Source organism: Balearica regulorum, chromosome 3 (genome assembly GCF_011004875.1).
Source record: "Balearica regulorum gibbericeps isolate bBalReg1 chromosome 3, bBalReg1.pri, whole genome shotgun sequence".
Taxonomy (NCBI): Eukaryota; Metazoa; Chordata; class Aves; order Gruiformes; family Gruidae; genus Balearica; species Balearica regulorum.
In genome coordinates this window covers 123,949,633-123,967,670 of record NC_046186.1, presented here as the reverse complement: position 1 = coordinate 123,967,670, position 18,038 = coordinate 123,949,633, and positions in this window count along the sequence as shown.

The following is an 18,038-nucleotide window of genomic DNA, read 5'->3' as shown; positions in this document are numbered from 1 at the left end:
CTAAGTTTTCTCCTTTTATGTATGAATTCTGTTAAGGTCAGCAATGATGAAAAATTCTTCAAAGTGTTGCTTAAGTGTGGCAGGCAGAGAGAAATGAGGCAGCAAATGGATACCCACAACAATATTGACTTCTTTGTGGCAGCCTCAGCAACATGATGGCCCTTGAGACTAAACTAAGATGGTAGAGATATATATATACACACACACGTTTAAATTACTTCGAAGGTTTCTTGTAGCCAAAGCCAACATCAATTGATGGGCCAGCACAGGTCAGCTTGCAATACCCCTCTCTGACCTGTCAGAACGAAAAATATTTCTCGCCCTGTGATCCTGGATATTTTACAAAATATAGCACTCACATTCAAGACATTTTCATCTAAATAGATTTACAGATACTTTTCTTATTTCTACAGAACACAAACAGGTTGAGTTGTGTTAATAATATTACATAGGTGTAAAACAATATTAAAAAAAACAGCACAAAAAAGGAATAAAGACTGTTTGGAGAGCAGCCCCTCTTGAAAAATTCCATTACCTTTAAATTTCAAAGTCTTAATGGCAATAGAAATTTGTAGACAACTATTGCCCATTATCAACAACAAAGAAAATTACTCAGACGTGCACATTATTAGGATCTCAGTTTTGGTTGACATTGGACAATTGTGTCATTGCTCCTTTCAGCTTACATTTTAGTGCATTAGTACATCAAGTGTTTCCTTATCTGCTCTATGTTTGTTATTGTTTCCAATGACGTGTGAAATTGGAGACTGACTGAAATTTTCCTCAGTAAACTTGCATTGTTGGGAGGATCAAAATATTGACAGCCTGATTTTATAATTGTAACTTAATCTTGTTTCGTGCCTTAGGGCTGCCATTTAAATTTTACTTCAGGATTATGTTATACCATTTATGGTTTTTCTTCAGTAATACATTGACTGCAGTTGCCTTTGGACTCTGTTCACTAAAGCTGGCTGAAACTTTTCAGATGTAATCTTTTCCAAATTAATGTTTGTCATGGAAAAATACCTCTGTCTCTAAATCTAAACTTTCCCTAGATTTATGCATTTTTTTTGATGAACTCTTGCAGGAGACAAAACTTAAACTTACGTGTTTTGTTGGGAAAAAAAAATTTTCCTGTTTCTGTCTTACAGGAATGAAAATTAAATGGTTCAATTGTTCATTTCAAAGCAGGTCTTCCTTCTAAAGCATGTAAACTACATTTCAGTGGAGGAGAGGAAAAAATGGAATATATTTATTGAACTGAAGCAACTGAAAGAAATTAGTATCATAGGGAGGGGTTTTGTTTGTTTGTTTGATGCCCATTTCAGAGCAGACGCAATTTTTCAACAAGCTTTGCTGTTCACGCACCAGATGGCTTTATTTTCCCAATACTTTATTTTCCTCATACACATTTTCACTGCAAGTATTTTGCACATGGCAACAGGATGTGTATGCTTTTTATTAATCTACAAGATATTCAACTATACACTACCTCATCCTGGCATCTGATCAAATTTGGTGAACCAGATGATTCAATGTATATTCCTAGTAGGGAACAGCAGGAACAGCCACATTATCCCTAGTCAGTAATTATCATAGCTAGAAAAAGATCTGTTTGCCAACTAAATACTTTAAAGAGAACTAAGTTCAATTAATACATTAAAAATGAGTATCTCCCCATTTAGCGGGCACTTGATTTTCATACTTCTAAGAACGCAGTAAGTTTGTAGGTTAGACAGAGCAGTTTGGCCAAATTAAGCATTAAACTATTCAGCTTTTCCCATGGAGACAGATACGTGCTATTAAAAAAGCATAATATCCAGACACGTTTGTGTATTTAGTTAACATTTTCAGAACTGTCTTCATTTTCAACCTTTATAAAGAGAAACTTTGAAAATAGCTGCAGGAAAGCAAATGCTTTTAAGGTCTTGCAGGTATTCTTAGCATTTATAGTATATAAAGTTCTAAGAAACCACCACGTAAAACATGAATCCTTTAGTGTATATTGTGTTTATTTGAAACCTATTAAATCCCATTTTAAGTTGAAGGAGAGAGGAATGCAGCATATGTAGAGAAACCCATGGCACTTGCCTAGGAAAATTTTTTCTAAGAGGTAGCCTACCAGTTTTCAAAAGTACTTTGCAGCCTTTATTTTGGTTGTCACAGCAAATTAAATGCTTAATTACCACTTGAAAAACTTTTCTCTTTAGAACGAGTCCTCATTTTAAAAAAAATTAAAAAGTCTACTGAAATTCAGTAAATTACTGAAGGTAATTTGAAGCTGGGATGCTACAGTACCCATCCCACTCCTGGCATAGCTCTTCTTTTTTTTACACCACTGAAATTATCCTGAAGAGGCTAAAATAGGTTTCCCAGTTTCCAAAATGGGCTTTTATTCACCATCACAGTCTCAAGTACATTTTGCTGTACAGCCTGATCTTAAGAAGAGTTTATCTTCTCCAGTTTGTTTTAAAGAGAATGCTTCCTTTCTCTCTCTCATACTTTCTCTTCCTTCTCTTCTTTCTCTTTTGCACCTTTGAACTAAGATTTCTGTGTGTGCAGACTCCTTTTGTCCTGCCAGGGAGGCTCTGATCAGCAGCCATGAGAGCTGCCAATCTGTCAGATGAAAACTGACACTGCGGAAGTCAAGAACCCTGCTCCCAAGAGTCAACAAAAAGAAACGGATAAAAGCAGATCTAGCAAGAAAGATCAATATGACTCTATGCAATGGGAGAAAAATGAAAGGGAAGTAAAGCCACAATGCACGTGTGCCTGCTTGCTGCTGTTTGGGAGTGATCCGAAGGCTCAGCCGCAGCGCGGTGGCTCTTCAGGAGCGTCACCGCACTGCCGTGAGGCTGGCTAAGTTGAAGGGCTGGCGGTGGCTCCCTCAAACATGGACAAGAGCCGGGGCTGGATGGAGCAGCTGAGGGCATCTTATCTCACGCTCTCCCAGTTTTAGGATTTCAGACTCCAAAGCAGGGAGACTGGACTGCTGACACCAGCAAATCTTTCCGCAAAGTCCCAGTGCCGCTCAGATATTCTGTTTTCTGCATACAGGTTTGACAAAATCTACTTTGAACCAGTTAGGTTTTCAACAGTATTTAGGACAACTTCCTGGCTCCAAAGTGAAAATATCAGAGGCTCCTATGATTCTTTTATCCCTACAAGGTTGAAGCTTTCAGAGATCACAGCCCTCTGCTGCTTCTATTATTTCACCCCATTCTGAGACTTCAATAGCTGGTATCTTTTGATTTCAGTCACATTTCTACAGGATGTTTTGTTTTGAAGATTTCCTTGAACCACTGGGGAGGGGAAACCAAGGAAATATTTCTGTCATTTTTCCAAGCTATGTTTATTACAGTCAGGCCAATAGTTTTATGAATCATCTAAAATTATCTTCTTGATTAAGCTAAAATATTACCTATTCTCCACTTAAAATTGTTTCTATATCCCACTTGCAGGATACATTTCAGGATAGATTTTTACAGGAGAAGTAACTATTAATGAAGTATGTCAGAAGACCCAATTATGTTCATAACCACAGAAGTTAAGTAATGTTCTGTCTTTCAGGATTTGTCATTGAAATGTTTTGGAGGGAAGTTATAGTTCCATCAGTTTCCCGTGAGAAGTTTTAATTTCCTCTAAATATTTCTGTCTAAGAGGGAAAATTTTAAAAAAATCATTTTGGGAGGGTTCAATAGAATCACTCCATTTTAATTTGCCAGGCGCCCTTGACACAGCTTTGGTCAGTCTGGCGTGCCAGGCATGGTCAGGCTATGCACTGCCTCTGGTTTCTTTGAAATAGTCTAGCAGTGACACTGTGACAGGATTTTTGACTCCTTTTAAAAAAATATTTTCACTTAGTTTTTCATAACATGCCTTTAATATCCTTATTTCTTTAACATTTTAACCTTTCAAAAAATAATCCTATTAGAGGAAAAAAAGTTGGGTTTTTTTTCCTACCAGAATGGAAAAAAATAGTCAAACACATATATTTCCAGATACAAATCCTAATTCTCTCTATGTGCTCGCTACATGAAAACTAAATAACTTCTAATTCTTTAGTAATGAAGACAAAGTCTTTAAACTGATTACGAGCTAGTTTTCTTCCTTTATATCTTCTTTTCTTCCTTTATATCTTTACATTACCATAATGATTGCGTGGAGTCCTAGCCACGGACTGAAAGCTCACCATATTTCACATCGAAGAGCAAGATGGTTTTTTTCACATCAAAGAAAAAATAATTTTTAGCAGAAGGAAAATATTATAATCAATCATCTAATCCCAAAATCCATATCCCAGGATTTGCCTCTGGTTGTGCAGAACTGTTGCATACCTCCATTGATCTGCTCTAGCCTCTTTCTCAAGTGACTATGGCAAAAGATGTCTCTCCTCAAATTTTCACTTGATATATAAAGTTTTAATAGAAATCCACAAACTCTAAAGGTAGTAATAAAGTTTCACGTAAAGGAGATCAGTTAGAGTAACCTACTGATAACTGATTTTTCAGAAAAGCTTCAGGGTAGCAACACAATCATATGAAAAAACTCCCCAAGCCACAGAAATTAAGACAGCTTTTCCAGAGATCTTCATTAGCGTAGGCAAAAGTCACTGTGCCTCAGTTTTCCGTGTCTAGAAAGACTATTTTCTCTTCCACCTACCCAATATGGTCTAAGCCATTTAAGGTGCAGGTTTTTCTAGACACAGGTACCTCTTCCTTAAGCCCGTTGAGAGTTCGCTCCTGGTACGAACAAGCCCTGACCTTTGATAGAGCCTTTTAAGCACTAATTTTGCTCGAACTGAATTACAACAAGACCTGGCATCTCCCATTACTGGATACGCGCTTGGTTTCAAGTCCTTATAGCATTGCCACATCATTTAAATATGGACCTGGAGAAGAGGGTGGCTCTGAAGGAGAAGACTCGGATATTGCTGCCTCAGCATTTCTAACCCTACTTGCCATAAACAAGGGAGAAACTGACTTTAACGAGAACATTTAATGCCAAAATTATCACAAGTGCTAATGTTTAACTATCTGATTACATTAAGAACTTACTCTAATTTGGAACCGCAGTTTGACATTCTCAGATGATATATCACCTTCATTAAGAGGCAGAAACTGAGCTTGCAAATGAAATTTAATTTGTTACTGATATGTTACTATAGTAGCGCATACTTAAATTGTGTCATCTGCCTGCTTGCTCTATGACCTGGAGGAGGTATAGCTCTTTTAATGCACGGGAGCCATGTTTTGCTTTAGTCTTCCCTTGGCCTGTGGTACAAGAGTTTGTTGCTGTAGTAGCCAATTCCTACCAGCATTTATAGAGTATAGTGAAACAGAAAGAGAGCTGGATTTAAAAAAAATAAAAATCACAAAAGCAGAATTGGGCTTGCAAATATTAACGTTGCTACATTAGCAAGGGTATTTATACATCGAACATAAAATACACCATAGTGAACCAAATACTTCTCTGCCTCTTGAACGCCCAGTAGAGAGGGATAACTTTTGTTCGCATTTTTAAGGTCTCTGGTTTCTAGTTTCTCGTTCTGAACAGATATTGCACAAGACTACATCACAGGACAAAAATGTGCCTCAAATTTCATTTTAATTTTGTGGTCACTCTTTTTCACTTTTTTTCATATGTTCTCCATCTCACAGAACTCATTTCCCCAGCCTGGTGCTGGAGATTGCCTGTCTATAATGAGGCTCAGCCTTCAAAATGTCAAACATAATGAAAAAGAAAAAAACCCATAATGAAATCAGCCATAGGGACTTGAGAGGGCCTTCTGGCTAAACTTCAGCGAGTCTGCCAGCTCTCCAGCTACAAAGACAAATAGGATCTCTGCCTACATCAGAAGGGCAATTCAACACTACCACAGGTTGTGAATAACCCGAGCTGACAGCACGTACATAGCGGAGAGGGCCGTATCTCCAGGTTGCTGTCACTCATGCAAAAATGAGCAACGCCAGCTTATCAGACTCGGCACCAAAAAAAAATAAGACCCCAAACTGGAAATCATGCTGCACAAGGGTATACATTTCTGATTTGGGCATTACAGGCTACCCATATTTAAAATAAAAAAAAAAAAAAAAAAAGGAAGAAAAACCAGAACTCTCATGAATAAATTTGGGGAAATTCTGTAAATTTTCTTCTGTTCCCTTCCTTTCACTCTCTCTGCACACACACCAAAAAGACGGTTCAAAAGAAACACGCACACCCTGGCCCTTTGCTGGTATTAGGCTTCAACCTCCTGGGGCAGAGCAGCCCAGGGAACTCAGAGCTGGAGCAGGTGACGGGAAGCCAGGAGACATCAGATGCCCCATGCACCCACTGCTTCAGGACTGGCAGCCCACGCCCTGGGCTGAAGGACGGTGCTGCCATCCAGCTAGAAAGTAGGCTCTATAGAGCCCGATTTACAAATTCATAAGGATATTTAGGACAACAAAATTAATGGATAATAATGTCATGTGAGAGGCACTAAGAACTTCACAATTAACTCTGGTGGTACGTAGGCTGACTGCAGAACTTTCCACTTTCTCAGTTACACAGAACACGAACAAGTCTTACACTTCCGAGCCTTAGCGGGTGGTTTTGCAGAGGATTGAAACAAACAGTCTGGTATGGTTACTTTTCTTACCATCGTTTCCTTCATACCCATGTGCCATAAACAAAACTGCAAATGGGAAGTAAATGGCTCATTAACGAACATGCTTATTTTTTGGGGCAGAATACCGAAGATTATCCAGCAATACAATCACAGCTTTAAATACCCGTGAGTATCTTCTCACCTTCAGTATAGAATGTCCTTGTGAGAGTCCCATGCTATTTAATACATAAGGATTAATTTAGTAGATATAAATGGGTACTGAGTGGAATAAAAAGCCTTTGAGAGAGGAGATGCTGCAGGTGGGAACATGCAAGTGGCTCTGGCTGGTGACTGTAGCTCAGAAAGGTGAAAACACAGTGAACGCAACAAAGCACCGGCTGACTGCAGAGAAGCCTAGTCATTAATAGGACGTGATGTACACTTCATTGATGTTAGTGCATATTTAGCACACTTTTCACAAATTATTTCTCTTAATTTTGTATTAATCATCAATACATTCAGCTTGACCAGGAAAGTATTATTGCTATTACTCATTGCAAAGGAGGAATTTTTCCAAAGGAAAGCTAATTTTACATACAATCCATCATTTGCCATTAGCCCAGCGTCCCTGCCTTTTGCAGACAGAACTGGTGGTAAACTGCAAGAAAAACTGCCTCTTACTTCCTCTAGCATCAGCTACAAATGCTCAGCAACACCAACTTCCTAACTCTTTGCTGGCTACCTAACTGCTAACCGCTCGCTTATTGAAGTTAGTATGTCCTTATGCATTAGCACATGAAAGCAACATCTTGAACTTAGTTTCAAATACTGTGGGCAGACTTTACAAGAAAAATAATTTAACTGGGCATTAAAAAAAAAAAATAAAAAAATCGATTGATACAAAAACTCCTTTGAAAGCCAATATCTATTAGCACTGTGTAAAATATCCGTTTCCCTCCTGATGTTCCTGTATTCAGTTAATGACCAGGATCAATGATAACTTGAACTGCATGAACATTTCCTTCTCTATAATTAAAAAAAAGTTGTGTGGATCAGTAGGACTAGCACACGCAGCAAGTGCCAAAACTGCTGTAGGGAAACAAAGTGATCTTACTGTAATTCTTCTCTTTGCACAATTAGACAAACAGAAGTGCAGAGAAGTTCCTGGAATGATTTACTTTAACCAAAAAACCAAAACAAAACAAAGCCAAGGGGGAAAAAGGGGGGAAAAAGAAAGAAAATTAAAGCTGATATCACAGAAAAAGGGGGGAAAAAATCTGAATGAGTCAATTATACTGATGTTAAAATGGTCAATATTGTTAGTACAGTTAAATCACAACTGACAGCTTATCTGGTCTAAACAAAAATTGAAAAGATGCAGTGGTGGAGGGAAACGATTTGTTATTTTTAGCCACAGTTTTCTTCTATAGCCTTGCCATCAGTGCCTCACATCACAGATTTGGATAGATGAAGACTGTACAATACAGCATGAATAGAAATGTCTCCCCATCCAGATGAAAGGGGCGCTGCCCGACAGAGCTGCGGCACAAAGTGGGGGCTGGACAGACAAACGGGTGGTGATGGGACATCTCCACCACCAAGCCCTGTGGGTCCCGCTCAGGGCAGCACAAGGTACCTGCTGTTGCTGAACGCTGCAATTGAAATGGAAAGAAAAAGTGATGATATCATGCCAGTGAGCATGCAAGAGATTGGTTTCTGGATTCAGCAGGGCCAAGATTTCATGGCATTTTTCCCATTAGAGAATAAATGTGCTCAAAGCTCTAGCATTTTCTGAGCATGCTGATAATTTTCTGAGTACTCTGATATTTTAAACACTGCTTCTAGAACCACTTACAGCTGAGGTAATTCAGATGACAATAAAACTACACCTATTCAGGCCAGCTAAAGAGCTAGTCCCATAAACAACAAACTAGATTACTGCTCGTGGTGAATTATGTATTCAGTGGATATATTTAAAATATTAAGAATAAAATGATGATTTTTTTTCACATAATTTTAATTACGTAAAGGATATTTTTGCTGCCATTGCTTGCATTTGTTCCTGGAACAAGTAAACGGACGGTGTTTGATCTTCCATTAAGGAGCAAAATGAGAGACTAGAAAGCTTTTCATGCTGTAGCACAAGAGTTTCAAGCAGTTAATATTAAAAATTATTCAGTTTAATATGCAAGGTTCCCCCCCAAGTAATTAAGCCCACAGAGACTGCTGATAGCTTCTAATGCATATAACTATCAGCAACTGTACAAAATTAAACGATAAAAGGTCATTTTATTCTTTGAGATACACTGTGGTTTATTAATAATGTCAAGAGGTGAGCAAGTTCAGGCAATGTCACTCTCTACTAATAGTCAAACATCTCCACTTTACGGAGTTGGAAACCTTAGTTTAAAATAACATGCCCCTATAATATTGAACACGTTTATAGTGCAAAACAATACCAGCTAACTCTTCAGGTGATTTGCCAGCATCTTCAACGCTGCCTTGTAGTAACTTTAAACATTGGCTAATCAAAGCCTTTCCCGAATTAAGTGTTGATGTACTGATCTCAGTATGGTTTTACCTGAATCCACTTCAATGGTTTTATTTAATTTAGCAGATGATGTTAATAGATGTTGATATTCAGAAGTGAATAAATTTGTTACTTCTAGGAAAAAAAAAAATTCTTTAAAATGGAGGAAAATATTAAGCAAGAAAATAACATTCCTGTTTGAAAAGTTATTCCCACACAGGAAAAAGGCAAATAGGTATGTCTTTATGCAAATTTTAAAAAGGCTCGCAGAGAAGAATGAGGTTGAGGTTAAAAAATAAGTTTAAACTGTTAAACTGGCCTTTAATTTTGAGAAACCATCCTTCACATTCATAATTTCCCTGCTGTAGGAGGAATCTCTCCTGATTCTCACCGGTTAAAGAGTACCACAACTCCTGCTGGTGATTATTGTTGTGCAATAGCAGCAATTACCCAAAGCCATCCTACAATATGAACATTTTAACTTTAAAAATTATTTGAAGCTCAGGAGTATTAAACAAATATGAATGACAGAGTGACAAGAAAAGGAATGGAACAAAAGTTGAAGTGAAAAATGGCTTCTCAAGACTTGAGGTTTTCAAACTGATGTTATTTTCTTTTTTTTTTTAAACCTCTGAGACAAACTAGCAGTAACTCATGCTCAATAAAGACGCCCCAAAGGACTTCACTGCTCTTGTACATAGCAAAATACATTTTACCAGACTTTTTCAAGACCTAAACTAATTTCTTTCATGACATATAATCACAATGAAGAAATAAAATAGAAATGAGAAGTTCTTTTATGTGTAAATGCACGTGTGACATACATACCAACCCTGGCAATTTCACTGGCAACACTGACATTTCAAATAAGAGAGACTGCAGAATTCTTACATCTACTTCAAATATGGATGGTTAAATTAAACCCTCAACTTCCAGTGACTGTGCCTCCATCTCAAATAAAACCCATAGTATGCCCACAGTAAACTTCTCCAACAGTCAGCTACCTATCTTACTACACGACGTACAGTTTCACCCTAGGAATAGGTTTACTGACTTGAACTTCTAGGCAGGCCGTGGCTCGTTAGACAAAGGAGCATTCTAGTACAAGTTATGTCCCGCTCAGGAAGGTGCTCCCATATCCAGCTTAAGGTATCTCTTAATCCACTCTTTGACAAGATAGCCTGAGATTGTTTAAATTTATTTTTTAGATATGTATTTTCTATGTCAGCAAGATATATCCTGACCGCTGTTTTACGTTTGCATTTTTTCCCTACATTTTAAAATTAAAACTCATTCACCTAACATTGCATTTACTGTAAATTGCTGTAGAGCTTGTTGGCATCACAAAATCAACAGCAACAACCACAACAAAAAGAATGTTGAATAAATTTGTTTTGACTTTTGATTTGAAAGCACTCTGGAATAAAAGCACCAAACATTTGGGGCTCATCTACAGCAGGTGGGGAATGCCACATTGAAAAATGTAACAGATGTTTGATTACACATAACCGTGGATGAGAAAAAAGATATTGTACTATTATCAGTTTAATGTTTTCACAAATTTCTGTGCTACATTTCAAGATATGCAAAGATTTTCTGAATAAAAGTTTCTTTTTTTTCTGTCCTCTGGAATATATCTTTGTTACTGCTTAGTGAAAAATAAAGGTCCCCCTACGGAATTGCTTAGTCACAAATTCCTCAGATGTTTGATTCTTAGTTTTGGTCTCTACCCATTGCACGCAAATAGCAGCTGAAAAGGTTATTTGGTAGAGGTTTTTTTGGAAGAAATTTAGTAAATCTGTAAATGACATTAATCTGTGAGCTGTACGGTTCCCTTATTATTTTAACCGCAACACGCAAAGCCTAGTTTTATGGAAAACACACCTGGTGTGTCACAGCCTAACGTACTGGAGGGACACGCCATTTATAAACACTGGAGACAGGTCCAATCCAATATCACCTACGCTGAAGAATGCAATTCTGCTTTAACTTCTGCAAAACTGAGACAATGAGGTATGAAAGAAGCATACTTAGAAAAGCTCCATGAAGAACAAATCTCTCTCAAAATTGACTCTGTGTGTAAACATCAGTATTTTAAGCTAAACATTTCCAAAACTAATTTCATCTACTTTTAAGTAGCTCATTTCCTTGGTGCAATTTGATTAGGTCTTAAATGTGCTGCAAAAGCTGTGCATGACATTTTTTGAATATTTGTGTGACCTTTACCAGAAAAGTATATCTAAGAATAGTTTCTGGTAGCTAGTCAAATACTGGTCAGCATTCCGTAATGAAAAATCCTATTCTAGAGGGTTGGGTTTTTTTCTTTTTTGAAAAGCAGCAACACATCTGAGAGCAGCACAGGTATTTAGGCTCTTGCAAGAGGATTTTCAGTATGGACAGTATAACTTCTGAAAATTGTCCAGCATAACATATTGTCCTGCCTTGGTGTTTCGATATTCGTTTGCAGGAAGAAAGGAGGATTTAGCCTATTTAAGACCAAGAGAGGGAATTACTATTCAGGTAGGAAAAGAAAGGAGTCACTCAGAAAAATCTGAACAATTTGATATCTTTCTTTCTCTTCAACCGTACTTGCATTTAAGTGCCTTTACCCCATAATAATAGTAATTAATTTCCTGACCTGCTCAGCTGAATGGGGAAAGAGAAGAAACACTTTCCAAGAGAGTGAGAGCGTGAGTAGACATGCTTAACAAAACAAAGGGGAAAATGCTATGAGAGTTTGAACTTCTGAGAGAAACTTGAAAAATATTAATTAATCTTTGTAGTCTGTATAACAAAGAAACATAATTCAGGAAACCATGCAACATGGAGTGGAAAACTATTTTTTGTATCTAGCAACTATAATATTAAAAGTATTTCTCATTTACCAGGTGGGGAGCAAGTCCTGCCTGGCTAGGTGCCTGCCACATGTGGTGCCCTCAGCAACACAAAATTCCTGTTTTCTCCATACATTTTTTACATTCCATCCTTTGTCAAGAATGCCTCAGTGATTTGGAGAGGTGATTAGGTTGCATTCCTGTTATTCCAAGGGAATCAATACTAATTCACTTAGCTTTATTTTGTAAGTGGCTAAAGAGATGTAACATCAGCCTCCGAAGAGGGAGAACACTTCCTGCGCGTGTGAGAATACTAATAAGTAATAAGCTCAAGGTAACCACCCAGCAAGATCTTTTTGCTAAAGAAAATTAATAATTAATCAGGAGCTTGCTCATTTTAAAATGTTTCACAATTTTAAAATAAAGGAAAAATATAGCCTGGAGACCGAGATCAAACCCAGACCCTACTGAAATCATCTGAGAAAATAGGAGTATATAGCATAGATTTTGTGACCTGAAACAGATAGTGAAGATATATTAATTGAAAACAGAACCTTCTCAAACTCTGAAGTTTAAATCCACTTTGCAAACTGGGCTCTTCTCTATTCAACACTTGAAATTAAACTTTGGGCTTGGATATACTGCTATGGAGTAGGCATGTTACAGAGAGAAAAATACAGAGGAAAATTCTTTTAATGATAGTATGTGAGTTGGACTCTGACCCACTGTACATATAGACAAGTGACAAATCAGTTGACTTGTGAAATACACTTGACAGGTTACACATTTCAGAGTAAAGGGCCTTGGCTGGATAGAATAATACTCTGTATTTGCAGAAACAAGTACTTTGCTTCCTTGGTTTCTTCTCCGAAGGTCTCCAAGGGCTAAGGCTTAATACTGGATAACCTTTCCTGGAAACTGTAACGGGTACAAGAGTCAATGAGAGAGACAACTTGCACCACAGGAGAAGGTAATATGCTTTATCTCCAGTCTCTGAGTTAGGAACTACCTTATTTCTAAATCCATCAGAAAGCCAGTTTGCTTATCTTTAGAGAAAATTCTTTTAGCACAAATATCCTCTAAAAACAAACTCCTCTATTGCTGCACCCAGTGAGACCAGCATTTGGTCCCAAAAGAACTACAGACCAATTCAAGCCATGATTTTCAGGCTATTTTGCTTAGCATTAAGCAAAACCCTGATTGCAGTAATGTCCATTCCTCCCCTCCACCCCAAAGCTGTTCTACAGTATCCTGTTTTCAAACCCCATCACTTTCAGTTTGGCCAAGGACTGAGACTTTTAGACAGAGGCTTCAGTTGGCTTAAACTATTGAATTCCCAAGGATAAGAAATCAATAACCATTTAATATTTAAGCAGCTTACAAGCAACAATTGAGCTCTAGATGTGGCAGCAGTGTTCCAACTATAGTGAATTTTTGAAAATCAAAATGCTAGAACTAGCAAGGTATTACCACATATTATGCTTATCTCTATCCTGTGAGATACTTGGTCCTCAAACAAATACTGTTAATGATGCCTTCTAATGTTTACTTTTTTCCCCCCCACTGAGTGCATCCTGTTTTGGTCTGGATGAGGTAAATCTCATTTGGGGCACATCAACAAGATGGCTTTAAGAGAAAGACAACTCAGAAGTCAAGCAAAGCCTAAGTGGCAAGTGCTTCAATTACCTCTTCCAGTAAAGCAGGTATTTTTGACCAACTAATGCCCACCAGCTGATCCATATCTATTTTGTTCTCTCAGAATACACTTTGCTGTGGGTCAGCTCCCTGAGAATCTTTCATGACTCTGCTGAAACAGAGCACTTAAAAGAGAGTTTATGTGCCAACCATCTAAACGCAGCAAGATGTTATGGACAGGTTGGGAGTTCAGCACTAAGAAACCACATACTACATAATAATATAATCTATATATAGAGAGAGACACTATATACAATATGCCTTCACGCACAGATATATCCTTTGGTCTCAGAGGTATCACTAGCAGAAAAGACAGCTCAAAGTGCAGGTGAGGCAGGAAAAAGAGCTCAAGCAAACCCCTATGCTGTCCCCAGCTTAAGGGCCTTCCTCCTATGTATATCTACATATAGGCATTGACACATAGTGATATGAACAAGTGGTTTCCAAATAGGTTTTCACTTCCAATTAGTAGCTGGGAAGTAATCCCTATAGGGACAGGTTAAATAAGTATATCTATAGATATAATTCCTGTCTGGACTCTTTAAGAACATGGACAAATTTGGCAGAATAGGTATCTTTTCACATTGATACAGGAAGGCTTAAAAAGCAAAATAATCCCTAGTCTTTTATGAACAGTATGAATACTTTAACAGTGAATACATTCTTAAGTTCTAAGGGAAATCAATATGTTATTTATCCCAAGCCTTTAAGAAGAGGTAAGAAACCTGAAATGAGGACTATCTGGAGAAAAAAGAGCGTGGGTCCTTGTAATCCTCAGCTTGCCTTTTTATCCTGAGAAAATGTATTTATTTGTTGCAGATAGTCGGCTGCTCCATGAACATCACTAATCTGTGACCGTGTGAATGATCAGTAAGGTCTGAGCTTGCAAGCAAGGCCACTTCCCTGAAAACTCTCATTACAAATTATTTTTGTCATCTACCAGTGCAATGAAGATATTGCTGCAACACAATGTACTAATCAATTGGCATTATCCTCTCCTGGGTGATAATTTTGTTTATTTCCCTGTAGTCTCCTCATGGCAAAAAACAATTGAATTGAGAGTAAAGAAAACAGTCAACTATGATTCCCTGATGCTTTCTGCATGTCTCCCCAGTTTGCTTTTTCTGTAATTTCTCACTACCTAGCTACTCAGGAGTGTATGCTCTAAGATGCACTCTGATATTTGCCTATGGAAAAACACTTTAATTCTTATGAACTCTTGGTTTTTAAAATTGCTTGATGACTTGGAGCAAGTATTTGTCAGCTTTGAGTAGCTCCAGAACCAATTATGTTGCCCGTGTTCTGCAGAGGATTGGGCACTCCCTACTGACTGCCACAGGATGGCTTTTCCCAGTTGTGAAAGCAATCCCAGTGATTCCTCTCCGAGGCTCCGAAGACATGGTATGATCTTCCAGGGCAGGTGAAATGGCAGCTTTATTTAGCATTTACAGGACTTGAGTAAGAGGTAGATATTAGCAGTCTTTTACATGAGCAAATACCCAGTGATACATAGCTCCTGGTAGTATCCAGCCTCTAACATACATTCTCAAGGAAGGCAAGCCTCACAGGTTGTCTTTAACCAGGTATTCACCAACAGAACAGCAACTAATCACATGCAGTACTGAAAAATGCTGGGGAACAAAATCTGGAGAGTCAGGGGACCTAATGGCTAAGACACTTGGTCAGGAATCAGAAGTCTCCTGCTCATAGATGCTGTTTGTCTGATACGCCTTCCGTGCATGCCAGCATACGATGGGAATAACAGCGCTGTATGCCAAGCCACCGGCAGTCTTTGGGAAGGAAAGCCCTGTGTGCAACCACTCGGTACGGTGAGTAACACACTCCAATTTCCAGCTATCCCAGATGTAGAAAAGAGAGATCCAGACCCAATTCTATGTTTCTTGCAGAGCAGCCACAGTCACAACGAAAACAGATTAGATGAGAAATACCAATAAAAATTTGTCTCCTTGATAACATTGCTTGCTCTCACTCTGGATTTAAGGGGTGTTACTTCTATGTGTGTGTCTGTATATTACATCTGTACTGGCAGGGGACAGGGGGCCAACTGCTACTCGCACTATGTCTTAGCAGGGATGAGGATTGGCACTCTAATGAGTAATTTGAGGTATGCCAAGCATCTGTCTTTGCTGCTGAACTATGTAGGCTGACAGCTCTCAAAATTACATGTAAAGAATGAGTAAAGCCCCATTTTTTACTTTTTTTTTTAAAGGACACTACAGCAGCTGACTGTATATCTCTGCTCTGGACGTATTTGTGTCTCTAAGTGTTTAGTATCTGTACCCATGGTATTATCAGCAGAAATATTTCCTCCAGGCACTTGCTGACTTAAGAGGCACAGGTAAAAGATATGTGCAAGCAGGATGATCTATGCTACTTTTTCTCAAATTTAGAGCACGAGTTACATAAATAAACCTTCTCCAGTTGCTGGGGTGTTATAAAGATGTCTAAGCACAGCTTGGGGAGTGCATTTCTGAGCTAACACTTGGATGTCTGCAACCTACGGCATTAAGACACAGACCCACATGGACCTGCAGTTTGTAATTAGTAATGGATGCATTATGTAAGGATAGCTAGTCTCAGGGATGATACATTTGAGATCCATTCTGCATGGTATTTTTGGTCAGAGCTCTTAACTACAGAGACTTACTAGTTGAGTTTTCCAAGAGAAAATATGTTACTGTCATGTTTACTGGTCAATTACTGCTAATGAAAACAAATAACTTGCTTACTTAAAGTAATTATAAACCTCATGCTAAGAAACAAAAATTAAGTTAAGCAAGCACAACTCATTTCTTCACTATTTCCCCACTGGCAAACTAATTAAATTACATTTTGCAATTTTTAAGTATGCTTAGCATAAATTATTGATTTTTATTACAGTATCATTATTGAATAGCCTACAATTTTTTAGGAGTTGCAAAAGCTTCCACAGATTTTGTGGAATGTGGAGATTCTCACCACACCTGATTTAAAAGCAGACGAACATATGAAAATGGTTTTACTCGAAACTTCCTTTGGGAATGGTTTTACTTGAAACTTCCTTCGTACCCCCACTAGCTACAAAAGCATTTTGCAGATGTTTTCTTTTACACAGGTATTTGCCAGCTTTATCAGGAACAAAATGACAACAAGGAATGCAAACCTATCACATCATGGTGGACAATTATATTTTTCTCTGACCATGACAGCCTTTCCAGAGGATCATGAAAGAGGAGATTTTTAAGAGGGCTTCCTTTTTGCAAGTCATTCTTTTCCTGTTACCATTAAAAGAGCTTGATGACCAGACCTGTATCTTCTGAAATTCTGTCCTTATTTCCTCTAATTTGATTTCTTTCTAAGCTTTTCTCTTTGATGCCCACCTGAAACTTAAAATGCTTTTTATACTGTAAAAGCTCTCCTCAGAAGTTTCTGGGTCCTTAGGAAAGCACAAAGCTGTGTACATACAGATTACATAAACTCCCGTCACCTGAGCTGCCCTACTCTCCAACAGGTTTGTGTTGATTCAGTGCTAAAAGAATGATACAGCTGTATACCTTTAACCTCTCTTTTCTTATCTTCCTCCTCCTCCTCCTCAAATGACTTCACTGCTGGGTCATCTACACTATTTACTCCAGCTATATTCTTGTAATCAAACTTTAAATCAGAGCCTGTGACCGTTTGCACTTGGGTTGGATTTACTGCTGTTTGGATTTGTATTGTTGTATTTAGTTTTTCCAAAATAACTGTGTTGTTTTATGTTTTTGACATAACACAGATACTGAGAGGTCTTTTTTCATCATCTCTCAAGTATGTCAACTAATCAGCATTTCTATTTCATGGTTATGGTCTCCTAGCAACTAAACTTTATCTTAAACTGACCCTTGTTGTTTTGGAGACCTTGTGCCCAGACCACTACGTCTTTTATTTCTCAAACGCACTTAGTACTTTTCCTTGTTTTTGTTTTGATTACCTATCAGGTTTATGTTCATCATCTTGCCTGAAATAAAGCATCAGGAATATGCTAACATTTAGACTCACACTACTCCTACTTCTGCTTGTTCCCTTGCAAATGATCCACAAGTCTGTCACTTAGCAAACCCCTCCCTTAAAGAAAGAATACCCAAACAAAACCAAAAAATGGCTCTGGAGGCTCAAACGTGCTTTTCCAAGTGCCTTACAGAGAGTGTTCACATGTCCCAGCTGTCCTATGAGCCCGCAGGAAGAGGCTTACCATCTGCCATAACTGGAGTATTGGTTTCCTCAAGACAAGGAGTCCTTTGCTTCTGGGAAACTTGCAGCCTCTTATACTTCCACTGACCAAGGGGGAGAGAAACACCCAAAAGAGAGCCTGACAATTACTGCACAAGGAAACAGCTGCAGCCAAAAGCTG